Here is a 13,041-nt window from a genome sequence, read left to right on the forward strand (position 1 = left end):
CAGTCCTTCAATGAGAGTGTCAGAGACAGTCATTCAAATGAAAGTATCAGAGAAAGTCACTGAATGACACTGCCAGAGACAGAGAGTGAGTGAAAGAGATGGTCAGAGACAGTCACTCTAAGAGTCAGAGAAGGTCAGAGACGGTCAAAAAAGTTAATAAAAAGGGGACGGTCAGTGACAGAGATGGTTAGAAACAATCTGACACAATCGATAGATGCATATAAAATATTTTTTGTTAACCCATTCTATAGCTAAGAGCAGTTATTTACTATCCTGGGCAACTGCAGATATTTGTAAAATAACAACATCAAGAAGTGTGCTGATATAACAAAACTTTATTCTTCTTTCAACAACTTGTCCTTTAGGCCAAACATACTAGGAAATTCTTCTATAGCAAAACATGCCAGAACACTGGTGCAGTGTGAGCCTCAAAACTGTTAAACTGCGCCACATTTGACAAATGTTTGATATAGTTTTGAGACCCCTTTTTAATGTTTAAAATTGACAAATAATGCCACAATTACAATTCACAATGTAAGTTATACATAACACAGAGATCGTAGCATGTGTAGTTTCTACAGGAAAGTAGGGTGTGGGGAAGCATTGTTGCTCTGAGATATTTTAACCACTTACAAATAAGAGGTATGGCTGAACATAAAAAAGCAGAGCGTGCCCTTAGTTGAGACCAAATTTTGTCAGTTTGTTCTGGCATAAAGTACACTTAGTAGTGCTGAGCGGGTTGGGCAAAATTTGGAATCATGAAGTTCATCCTCATAAAGAGGAAAAATTTGATTTGGGACCCAGACTTCGGCATAAATTTAAACCTGACTTCAATGGGGAACCAAATTTTAATACCCACAAATGTCTATAAAATAGTACTATGGGTAGAGGGCTGGAAAATGGTGGTTACACCAGGGTAGTTGCCCTGACATAAAATTTTGAAAGCAGCAAATGAGGAATTTGACAATATCAAGGTTAATTTCAGTAATGCAGAATTTGAGAATTTAAATTTTAAATCTAGCAAATGCAGAATATGACTTAAATCATGAATACAGAGATTGCAGAATTTGATGATTTCAATTTTGACTCCTGAGAATGCAGAGCTTGAGATTTTGCAGCAAATGTGAAATATGACAGTTTTACGTTTAAATTCCATTAATGAGAAAACATGACCAAATTAATTTTTAATCCACCAAATACAGAACATGACAATTTTACTCTCAAGTTTAATTTCAGCTACTTTAGAATTTGACAATTTCAAGGTTTAATTCAGTGCTGCAGAATTTGACCATTTCAATTTTTAATTCAGTGAATGCAGAACTTGACAATTTTGGAAAATGGTAATATTTTCCCTACATTAGGTCTTATTCAACAAAATTAGTAAAAAATAGCAAAAATATGGAAATTTGATATTGCTGCAATCATACTAACCTTTAAAATAAATCTTACATGTTGCTTTGGGTACATGGTAAATACCAAATAAAAAGTCTAAATTCATTGACAGAATTAATGTTTTTTCTAAGACCCTCCCACAAAAAAAAGTCAATTAAGTCATTCTAACTGTCAATAAAAGCTTTTGTTACTCATAATATGATTGCAATTGTATTTCTGTATGTGATAAAAACATCTGACAGACACACATAAAAACCAGAGGACAACAGATCATGTGAAAATATAATATTTGTGTCATTCTCAAAACTTTTGGCCATGACTGTACAATAAATAACGGAAGAGTGTAAAAGAACCTGCCGGACACAGGTTTTGGTGGAGGACAAGTGCAGAGACAAGGTTACAGGTTCCCTTTAAGTAGTCTAAAGGAGGCTGTTGTTGTTTGGGATGGTGGGGTAGGGGGTAGGACTTAAATTAATATAACTGATTGTGCTATTTTTCTATCACTATTTTATCAATAAGCAATGCAATTAAAATAAAAAAAAATGTGTGGGGAAGACATGAACAGAAAGTTGTTTTACTTTATGGCAACACATTGCATGAGAAAACATTCTGCCTATACCAATTTTTAAAATATATATATTTGATTATAAATCACTTACAAACTTTATAAACTTGCTGATATCCTTATACTCTTGTATATTCTATTCCAGCTTTTCTCATTCATATCCTCCTCCACCTGCTCCCATTTTTATTTACTCCTAAAGGAAATCTCAATGGAAATATGTTGAATTAAAACTCTTTCTTCTTCAGACTTTTATTCAAAAGGACCTCTACTATTTCTGAGGAAAGTTTTATAAAGAAAAATGCTTTATCCCCTGTTGTTCTAATAGCATTTTTAAAGGGAACCTGCCACTGAGACACAATAAACCTCACCTCCCTCCCAACCACCACCGCTGTGCGTTTGTTGTCTCAGCTTAAGTCTGCCTCCTCCCACCAGTAAAATCCTTCCCCAATCTCTTACTGCCTTTGTCTAAGTTGGCCCTGTCCATGTGAGTGTTACCTCACTCTTTATGGGGTGCATGAAATAGTGAGAAGGTCTGCAGGTAACCACACAGTACCCACTACTAAATTCACTATGCAGCATGGGGGACAGGATTCTGTTAAGAACAGGAAGAGGATGTCCTGTCTGCTCAGGCCAAGATTTGAAAATACGCAGAGCTGTCGGTTGAAAGAAGGAGCAGTCTGGGAGGAAACTTGATTCTTATCTTCCAAAAGTGATTCATGTATACTCATTTGCATATCAGACAAACTACTTTAATTAAGGCACAGTGCCTCAGTGGCAGATAATTTTAGGTGATGTTTTGAAAACTTTTAACCCTTTACCAGTAGATATTGCTGGTGTGAGTCTGGAAATATTTCTTCTTTTAAATGAATATATGAATATTTTATCTTATATGTTAGATCAAAATCATTCTTTATTTTTACCCAATTTTTTACATCCCCTCTTTTGCATAAAAATTTGATTCACTTCCTGCTGAATTCACCTAACGTTCCTAATTAATGGTTTTCAAGGAGATTTACATTCCCCCAGAGAGGTATAATGTCAAATGTGGCCTTTCTTAATGACACCTTATTTACAAATTCTCAATTCTTAAACAGAATTTTTTTAGTGTTTAAGATTCTCCATCTCACTGATTCTTGTAGTCCTGCCTTCAACATTATCAGGATCTTTCTGGGTTCACCAGTTCTGTCATGCATATTCCATGGAAGAGAACATTCTTCTATTCTCTAAATATTTAATACTGTGGCCTTCCCTCAAGTTCTTCATGTTCCTTACATTCCTTGTTGCCAACTCTCCTAGGGGAAGGATGACAGATTTCTTCCTGATATTCTGTAGCCTTGATGTTTCTTCAAACTCTAAACAATGTTCTGGTGTTCTAGCACCTGTGATAACAACCTATATTAATACTTTATTAGAAGATCTCTTAACTCTAGGAACACAAAGCCTTTTAGTACAATTAGAGAAAAACTAACTGCTTCACCTTTATATCAGGTTGCCATTGACAAATTTCCATGAGCGCAAGGATACAATCCAAAATACGTTTTTAAAGTTTTAGATTCATACTGATTTTAAACCAATTGTAATTTCAGATTTCCCCTTTTAATGCTATTAGAAAAATGCCCATAGCAGAATTTGGTGGGATTTGACTCCATCCTCTGTCTGCCCTAGGACTGTGCCTGTATGGTGCCCTTAGTTCCCATTATCAGAGCACCTTGGACACAGTGCCTAGGGCAGCCAGCTGAGGGAGACTTTGGAACAGGGCAGTGTTTATTTATTTTAGAGAAGACGAAAAAAGTCGTCCTGGGACCCCATCAACCCCCTCCCATGCCCAAGGGGTGGGGGGAAGTGTTGGTGGAGCAGGAACATGTCTCCCATATTTAGAAACAGAGAAACATTCAATTCTTCTGATTCAGAGTTATCGGGATGCTAAAATACATGAGCTAAGATCCACTGCACAGAGTACAAGGGGTGACATGAGAAAGAGGGGGACAAGAAACATAAGAGAGCACAGGAGTGCAAAAAGACCCTGCGTGAAGACTAAACATACAGCAGAGTGTGGAATATCCAGCCATAGGCATCTCTAGAGAACTCACCCATACACAACAGCATGGTGTAAGAGGAGATGAGAGACAGTGGTGCCAATGTCACATTCTTAAATTTTTCCTGTCTTGCATGTAGTGGCTGTCTTGTAAAGGTGGGTTATTTTCTTAGATATGGAGGGGGGAATATATTAATATTTGTATTAAGTATTAAAAATCTTTTTTCCAAGTAATCAAAATAATGTTATAACTGCTTTCTAAATAATTATATTTAAATGACCCCCATATTTATGCCAATTTTTTTTCTTGATAGACCTTATCCTAAAGCTTTGCATTTTTACTGCCAATATCCTGCAACCATTCTATGTCTAACAGCAATCGGATGCCAAAGACATGTCACTGAAGTCCTTGGAGGTTCACCAACTTGGAAATTCAATTTTAATTTTCATTGCAATTTTTTATGGCTTTGTATTAAGATTAAATTATTTTCACAAAATCACATCCTAATCCTAAAATCTGATTAAAAATTAGGAAAAGTGTCTGGTTAAATAAACATTAAAAGGTTTTATAGGTTTAAAAAAAACATTGATGTTCTCTTCTCTGAAAAAAAAATAAAATAAATACATAGTGCTATTACAAGTACCATGTAACAAAGGTAAACTACAACACAGCCCACGTGATGTGCTCTATGCAATGGACTGCTGCTAAGCTCTTCCCCTTTTTTTACTGTAAAAGCTGTAGCAGCTTCCCAGATGAAAATGTTTACCTGCATTCGAGATACAAGTCTAATGGGTGGTCATAATTAATTAAAAACATTTATTCCCCTTTTTATTCTAATGTGTAAAAACTTCATGTGAGAAAATATATGAATATATGTATATAAAAAAAAGCACAGAAATCCAGTCAGCTCCTTCCGCTCCGCTTGTGCTTGTTATTGGATTCCCAGTTGTGACCCCGGACCTGACCCTGACTTTTCTCCTTCCCTTCCAGCCCTGACCTCCTGCTCCATCCCTGATTCTGCACCATTGCCACATGACTAACAATACTGGAACACCTTTTGATGAGGAATACACATCATAACTCAACGGTCCTCTATGTAGGGACTGCTTAATCCGCTACTGGCAAGAAAATTCAAATCTAACCTATTGAAAAAAGCCAGACTTGCACAGATATGTCTTTTTTACAAGGAATATCACAAAAGTTTATTGATTAAAAAACATAAATTAAAGGAGGGACAGGCGTTTTTACAGAAATGTTGGCTGATGCTAGAACATCTGGGGGACGTGTCAATTAGTCAAAATGATATTCAATAAATAGTTCAAGCTAATGCAGTTAATCTAAGTCTCAGAAACAACAGTACTCAGAATGCTAACACTCAATTAGACACAACAATAGAGATTGTAAAATCCAGTTTTGGTTACCTGGCACAAGATTTCACACGTCCTCCCAGTGTCTGACAACTCGACGTGCATTTCGGCTCGCTGCCTTTGTCAAGGGGTGAGAGACCATTGCCACATTCCCTGACTACCTGCCTATCCCCAACCTCAAGACTGCCTATCATTTCTGTACCTCGACCATGGCTGCCACCGCAGACAAGTCGCGCCTGTGGAATGACTTGGTGGCACCACACCGCAGCAAGACCAACCTTGTTTTGCAGCGAGCTCTGGTGAAGACCAGGTGCCACAAAAGATCCAGAAAAGTGGAAAACAAATAATTTTTATTCAAAACTATGAAAAAAAACATGATCCTCGAAATATAGCAGGGACATTTGGAGCATACTATAAATCACAATATGCTATAGCTTTAAATTATTGGGAATACAGACACCAAGTGATCTGCAGAATTGGTCCAATTTAAACTTTTAATCAATGTATTGCCAAAATTATTATAAACTGTATGTTCCAATCTATACCTATTCAAGTCAAGCAGGTTTTAATCAAATAAAATCCTAGTGTGATGGTGCTATTGTCCCTAAGATATTAGCAAGATGTATCTGTCAAAATCAAATATCTGGTGTTAGTGTCCCGGTATTAAAATTATCTGGGAGACAGTTATTGCTTATTCACTGGATGCATTCAGGGGAATCCACATAGAGCACACCACGTGAACTTTAAAAAGTATAGTATGATTGAATGAATCTAAAAAAGTATATTATGACTACTAAAGATTCAACCTAGACACTGGGACACTACATTAAAACCTAATCTCAAGGAATGGAGAATGGAGGAAATTGAGTATTAAATCAATGAGGATGGTGGAGATTATAGCAAAAGAGAATAAAAGTTTTTATGCACAGAATCGTGCTAGCAATGCCCTAAAAGAAATAGATCCAATTAGGCCCCTTCTACACTTGTGTTTTTCACGCATGTGTTTTGCGCATGCTTTTGACGTGTAGAACTTGCATTGCACTATGACCCATCGTAATCAATGGGCTTTTTCAGACTTGCATTTTTTTTCACGCACACTCGCACAGTTTTTTAACGCACGTTTAAATCTCAGCATGCTTGTCTTTTGCAAGTCACGCACGTGAAAAACGCATTGAAATTGCACTGAAAATGCATTGAAAATGCGCATGAAAAACTGAGACACTGAACAAACTCTGAAAACTGATTGAACTTTGATCAAACCCTGTTCGCACCCTGATCAAACTCTGACGCAACGCAAGTGTGAAAGGGGCCTAACTACTTCAGATGTAGTAATTAAGGATGAACTTATAGGGGTATTCTCATCTAGACATTCACATTTATTTTAATTCATCTGACATATTTAACCCCTTAGCATTCTGCGTTCGATATATCGGATGCTGAGATGATGCCGGCTCAGTTTGTGATCGGAGCTGGGCCGGGATCATTAAACGTGGGGTACCAGCTGTAACTAAAAGCCAGTGTAACACCCGAAGTCAGAGTGGGCTCTGATCACGGGTGTTTAACCCATTAAATGCCACTGTCAGCGCAACCGCCTTCTGTGGTCTCTGCCCCAAGATGGCCCCTGTGTAAATCTATCTGCCTGAAAGCACGATGGTTAAGAATTTCGAAAATGGTATTTTTTTCTTAAAATTCATAATTATTTCTTTTTTTTTTTTTAATAAACTCAAAACTAACCAGACAAAATGTACTACTAAAATGAAGTACAACATGTGAGGAAAAAACAAACTCATAATCACTTTGATAAGTAACAGTGTTCAATCGTTATAACCATATAAAGCAACGCATGCGCATAATGGGGCTGAGCCCTAAGCTATAAACTTGCTACACCCTTGGAAGAAAATTGAGAGTGGATTTAAATCTTCATTTTTTATTTACTGGGTCAATTCTGTAACATAATAGCAACACATCTTGACAAAAGGTGAGAACGTGTCCTACGCATTTCAGGGGTATGCAACGCCCTTTGTCCCCCCCCTAATCTTGTTACATCACGTCAGGTGCCACAGGAAGGGGTAAGGCTTCACACATAATTACAAAGTAGTAAAAAACATTAAAATAAAAACAGACATGCACAGTTTTCAACATTACCCTCTGTGTCATACAAAACTGAAGATTACAAAGAAAAATGCATGGTAAAGTAGACAATACCTACATTGTATATCAGGAAATCAGGAGTATCGAACAAGCAAGCCAACTTTTCATTACAGCTTTTCATATCCTGTTAGATTCCAAAATAAAACTCAATAACAGGAAAAATTGAAACGTGGCTAACGCATGAAACGCATGTACCAAAATGGCTCCCTGCATAGAAAATCTTGAAGATTGGGAGCAATACATATGCATGCGCAGTTGCGCATGGGACTGGGGCAATGAAATAACTAGCAGACTAACATCACCATCTCACGATTACACACAGCTGTACATCAAAGTAATTAGATCTTATATGCTAGTAGTGAAACATAAATTCATTTCTAAAGTTCATACCCACAGGAAATCAAGAATTTAAAATAAAAATCCAATATACCTCCCAGTATCGTAAAATTTTAGCCCTATCTCCCCCTCATTACATGATTAATGCAAAAGGTTTCTAACGAAGAAACCCTGCTTTGATGGCAATCAATAAAGTCTTGTGACTTTTCTTTTCCACCTGCTCCACAGCACTCCACTTGGACCTGTTTTGAATATCCCTTATGTGTTTTTTATTTTCTAACAGTGCACCCTATGTAAATTTTTATGCAAAGTGTGCATCTGATAACATAAATTTATTTTTATTTTAAATTCTAGATTTCTCCTGGATATGAATTTTAGAAATGAATTTATGTCAAGATGTGTTGTTGTTATTTTATGGATATGAACCAGTAAATATCTCTATACACCAAAGTATAAAAAAATATATTCTTTTTTAAATCAAAAAAGACGCACTAAAAATCCTTTGATTTTCTCAGAAATCAAAGGTGCGCCTTATAGTCCAGTGCGCCTTATATATGAACCATACTTACAAACAACAGCTGCCTTGAACTGTGCACAGGTCTTCCACGTCTAGGTTCATATATAAGGCGCACCAGAGTATGAGGTGCACCTGATTGTAAGGATGAATGACCAGCAGGTGGCAGACGTGTGCACAGTTCAAGGCAGCTGTTGTCTGTAAGTACGGTTCATATATAAGGTGCACTGGACTATAAGGCGCACCTTTGATTTCTGAGAAAATCAAAGGATTTATAGTCCAAAAAATATGGTAAGTAGTTTCTGTTAATCCATTGTGTTATTCTGACCGCCTGACCATCCTGAGGGACAGGATGGGATTTTTCCCTCCTTTGGGCTGATTGGCATCAGCCTTGCAGATTTTTTTTTGTGCTGCTCTGGATCTGGGTTTAACCCCTTCCCGACATGTGACGTAATAGTATGTCACATTTCGGGTCCCGGTACATGGAGAGGGCTCGCAGGCCGAGCCCTCTCCATAGCCGGTAAGTCTTTGCTGCATATTGCACCGATCGCGGGTGTTTTACTGCTGATCCCCGCCGGCAAAGGTGCCGGCCGCTTCAAAAAGACTGTAGTATGGCAGTATATGATAGGATCGCACAGACACCCTAGGGTTAAAGTACCCTAGGGAGTCTGAAAAATAGTAAAAATAAAAATAAAAAAAAGTAAAAAAAAAATTATAATAAAAAACCCTAAAAATTCAAATCACCCCCTTTCCCTAGAACTGAATAAATATAAATAAACAGTAAAAATCATAAACACATTAGGTATCGCCGCGTCCGAAAATGCCCGATCTATCAAAATATGATAACGTTTTTTCAATGCGTTTAACCCCGTAACGGAAAATCGCACCCAAAGTCAAAAATGGCACTTTTTTGCCGTTTAAAAAAAAAAAATTCTATAAAAGTGATGAAAAGGTCGTACAGGCATAAAAATAATAACATTGTAAACATAATCAAAATCCGCAAAAAACGGCACCACCCACAGCTCCATACACCAAAGTATGAAAAAGTTATTAGCGCCAGAAGATGGCAAAATCCCCCCCAAAAAATTTGTACAGGAGGTTTTAATTTTTTAAAATGTATGAAAACATTATAAAACCTAAAGTAAAAGAATAAAGTAGACATGTCATTTGGGGTGCACAGTGAAATCCATAAAATCCAAGCTCACAAGAATACGGCACAAATGCGTTTTTTTTTATCAATTTCACTGCATTTGGAATATTTTTCCCGCTTCCCAGTAAACGGCATGGAATATTAAATACAACCATTTTGAAGTGTAATTTGTTACACAGAAAATAAGCCGTCACACAGCTCTGTACATGGAAAAATAAAAAGTTACAGATTTTTGAATGTGGGGAGTGAAAAATGAAAATGCAAAAACAAAAAAGGGCTGCGGCAGGAAGGGGTTAATCGGCTGGACTTGGTGGACTTTTTACTGTGATGATACTTGGAACTGTCCAATCCTGCATACTTCATCGATTTTAACAGAAATATGTAAAAGATTCAAAAATCTGCAAGCAAATTATTTTGTAAAACAAATTCTGCCAATTTGTATTTAATAACATCAGATTTCCTTCCCACAGCTTAATAGTGAAATTTGTGGATTTTAATTTACAGTAAAATAAACACTAAGATCTAAACTGATATTATTGCAGCAATTTCGATTTCCTTTAGATTCACTGCTGAATATTTTATACCTATCCTGTTCAATCTCACAATTATATTTTTGTTTGTTTTGTTATTATATTACTTGGATGTAAATCAATACCTATTGCGATAAGTGGAATGCAGCTAAATCTTTGTAGGGGAAGCAGCAGGGAAGAATTACACAGTATTTGCGATTGAAAGTGTAGCTTTATTATACTATTTCTCAAACAGAAAAAAAAATCTTACAGTTTCAATTTCTGTTTTCCAGTGTGCCAGATGGTTTCAGACGTGCCATGTCTCTGCAAGGGAAACATTCTCATCTCCAGCCTTAGCTTGACATTTTCCTGTGCTCTATTGGAATTTTCAGGCCTAATAAATAGCTCTATTCTGTGCTGCCCCCAGGAGGATTCTAAACATTGTATCAAATGTGCACATGATCTTAATTCTGAGTATTTTAAGCGGCATTATCCCAGCCAATATTCACTTGTTCATTCAAGTAAATGGAGATAGCCAGATTATAGAAAATCAATCTTTAGTTACCCATTCAACCACAATAAGTACCCTTTTAATGTGCAGTATTTTCTTTATAAGGCTTCTAGAAAAATTGTGATGAAGCAACATAGATAAATGAGCACAATTATATGAGACTCATACATCAAACATATAATATAGGCACTCCCTCTACCTCTATGTACCTCTAATATGGGGTATAGGTTTCTACTAGGAGTTAGTAACTTTTTCTGCATGATACAATTTATTCATTCATGTAGAAAAAACTCCATGTCAATTCCTGATGATGCTATAACTGTCTATAGGCACCATGTTATTATAAATGGTGAGCAAGTTACAAGTTTACCTTTAAATTACCTATGTTTTATGTTGATTTCTAGAAATTGTTATATTTGATTCTATCTTTTGAAACAAAAAGCACAATTGCAATATTTTCTCTCACCTTTGTGTTTACAGAGTTATGGCCTTTTGCAGTTCCTCAGAAAAAACGTGAAGATCCAAATCCTCGTCGGAAAATGCACCTCGGGGATAGCGACGGAACGGGTAAGTAAATGTGCTCCGATGTGTCTAGTAAGCAAAAACTAGAGTCTATGGGGCAGAAAGACACACAAAGTTATAAAAAAATCCAGACAAGGGCTAATAAGGAAGAAATAAACCTTCTCTAACCTCTATTATTTGCATGAGAAGTAAGAAACTGTATGGTAGAAAATGATGCAACATGCGACTGGGATAATTGCAGCCTTGATAGGAATGTTAAGAAAAGACCATTCAGAAATTTGGAGGAAATTCCAAAAAAAAGAATGCTGCTGGAGTGCTTCAAGAACAAGAACATAGGCTACAAGTTTCATGTGTCAAACCTCTCCCGACCATAGACAGCGCCAGAAGCATCTTACCTGGGCCAAGGAGAAAAACAACTGGGCTGTGCACAGTGGTCCAAGGTGTTGTTTTCAGATGAAAATAAAGCATTTTATTTGGAAATGGAGAGGCACAATTGAGGTCTAGTATGAAGATGGTTTAGAGAGCCATGTCATCTGCTGGTGTACACTCTTTTTATGAAGACCAAAGTCAGTGCAGCAGTCTACCAAGAAACTTTAGAGCACCTCATGCTTCCCTCTGCGACAAGCTTTTTTAGGAAAATTTTCATTCATTTTCATTTTCCAGCAAGACTTGGAACCTGTCCACACTGCCAAAAGTACCAATTCCTGGTTTAATAGCTACAGTAGCACTGTGCTTGATTGGCAAGCTAATATTCCTGACCTTATTGTCAAGAGGAAGATGAGAAACAAGACTCAACAATGCAGGTCGAGCCGAAAGCAACCTGAGCTTCCTTAACACCTCTAAGGTGGTCTTTTATAATATTGTAATTTTTTGAGATAATGGGCCACATTTATTAAAGTCCCTGCACCAGTTTTTTGTCTGACTTTGCACATTCTTTTTACTGCAAACTGCTTGAAATTGGGATTATAAAGTGTCCGAGGCACATTTGTGGCTGCACTATTCCAGAGGCAGCACAAAATTCTGCACATAAAGGGGTGTTCCTGTGCACTGTAGGATCATGCAACACATTTATCATTCAGTGTCCGACAGAATTGTGTTGCACGCCCCATTAAAGGTACACCAAAAAAAAGTTGATGCACTCTGTTGGAGCAGTGCAGGGAGGCTTTATATAAAATAACCATGAGGGGGCTGTCTATAAAATAAACATAAGGGGGCTGTTTGTGATGATATACTAGGAAATATTTTAGGGAACGTGTGTCAGAACCGTTCAGTGTGAATTGTGTCTCAGGGGTTTTGACACGCCCGATTGCGGTGGTGCAGCAAGTTCTGACAGTAATGTGCAATGTGAATTGTGCCTTTGGAGTCTGGACACACCCGATGACTTTGGTCCAGCAGTTAATGAGTTACCTGGTCTTTGCTGGACTGATGCAGGTGATTTCAGCTCCAATCAGCACTAGTCCTATCAGCTTCTTGTCTGTCTCTCCAGCTTTACTTATAAGGCAGCTAGTGGCTCAATTGCATGCTGGCTATTGTCTTGTTCTTACCTGGATATCCCAGCTCCCCATATTTCCCTGTGACCTCTTTGTACCTTCTGTTATCGTTGCCGAACCTCTGCCTGACTTTTGACTACCGTTTTTTGCCCACTGAATTTGTACTGCGATTCTTCTGGTTTTGATTCTGGCTTGTCGACTACCCCTTATTGTGTTGTCTGTCTTGTCCTGTTACGTGTGTCACTTACATAGTATAGGGACCGCCACCGAGGTTGTCCGCAGTTGCTAGAGCTGTCTTGAGGCAAGTAGGTAGGGACAGTGGGGGGGGTTCAGCCTTAGGGCTCACTGTCTGGTTGTCTTGCCCCCCTATACTGACAGAATAGCCAGCCCAATATACTGTCGCTGTCATGGACAGCAGAACTGCGTTGACAAATATTGTGGAACAGATGCAGCAAATCAACACCATGGTGCAGGAACTAGCTGTTCGGCTTCATGAGC

At 37.6% G+C, this 13,041-nt stretch overlaps 1 long non-coding RNA gene across 1 annotated transcript in view; it reads left to right on the forward strand.

Moving 5' to 3' along the window:
* LOC140134201 (uncharacterized) overlaps window positions 1-11,888 on the forward strand; it is a 53,272-nt gene extending 41,384 nt beyond the window's left edge. Inside the window, exons 4-5 of the long non-coding RNA XR_011856117.1 lie at window positions 11,012-11,098; window positions 11,243-11,888. This is a non-coding gene — a long non-coding RNA (uncharacterized lncRNA). The remainder of the gene's footprint in view (window positions 1-11,011; window positions 11,099-11,242) is intronic.
* The last annotated feature ends 1,153 nt before the right edge of the window (window positions 11,889-13,041 follow it).

This window comes from Engystomops pustulosus, chromosome 5 (genome assembly GCF_040894005.1).
Source record: "Engystomops pustulosus chromosome 5, aEngPut4.maternal, whole genome shotgun sequence".
NCBI lineage: Eukaryota > Metazoa > Chordata > Amphibia > Anura > Leptodactylidae > Engystomops > Engystomops pustulosus.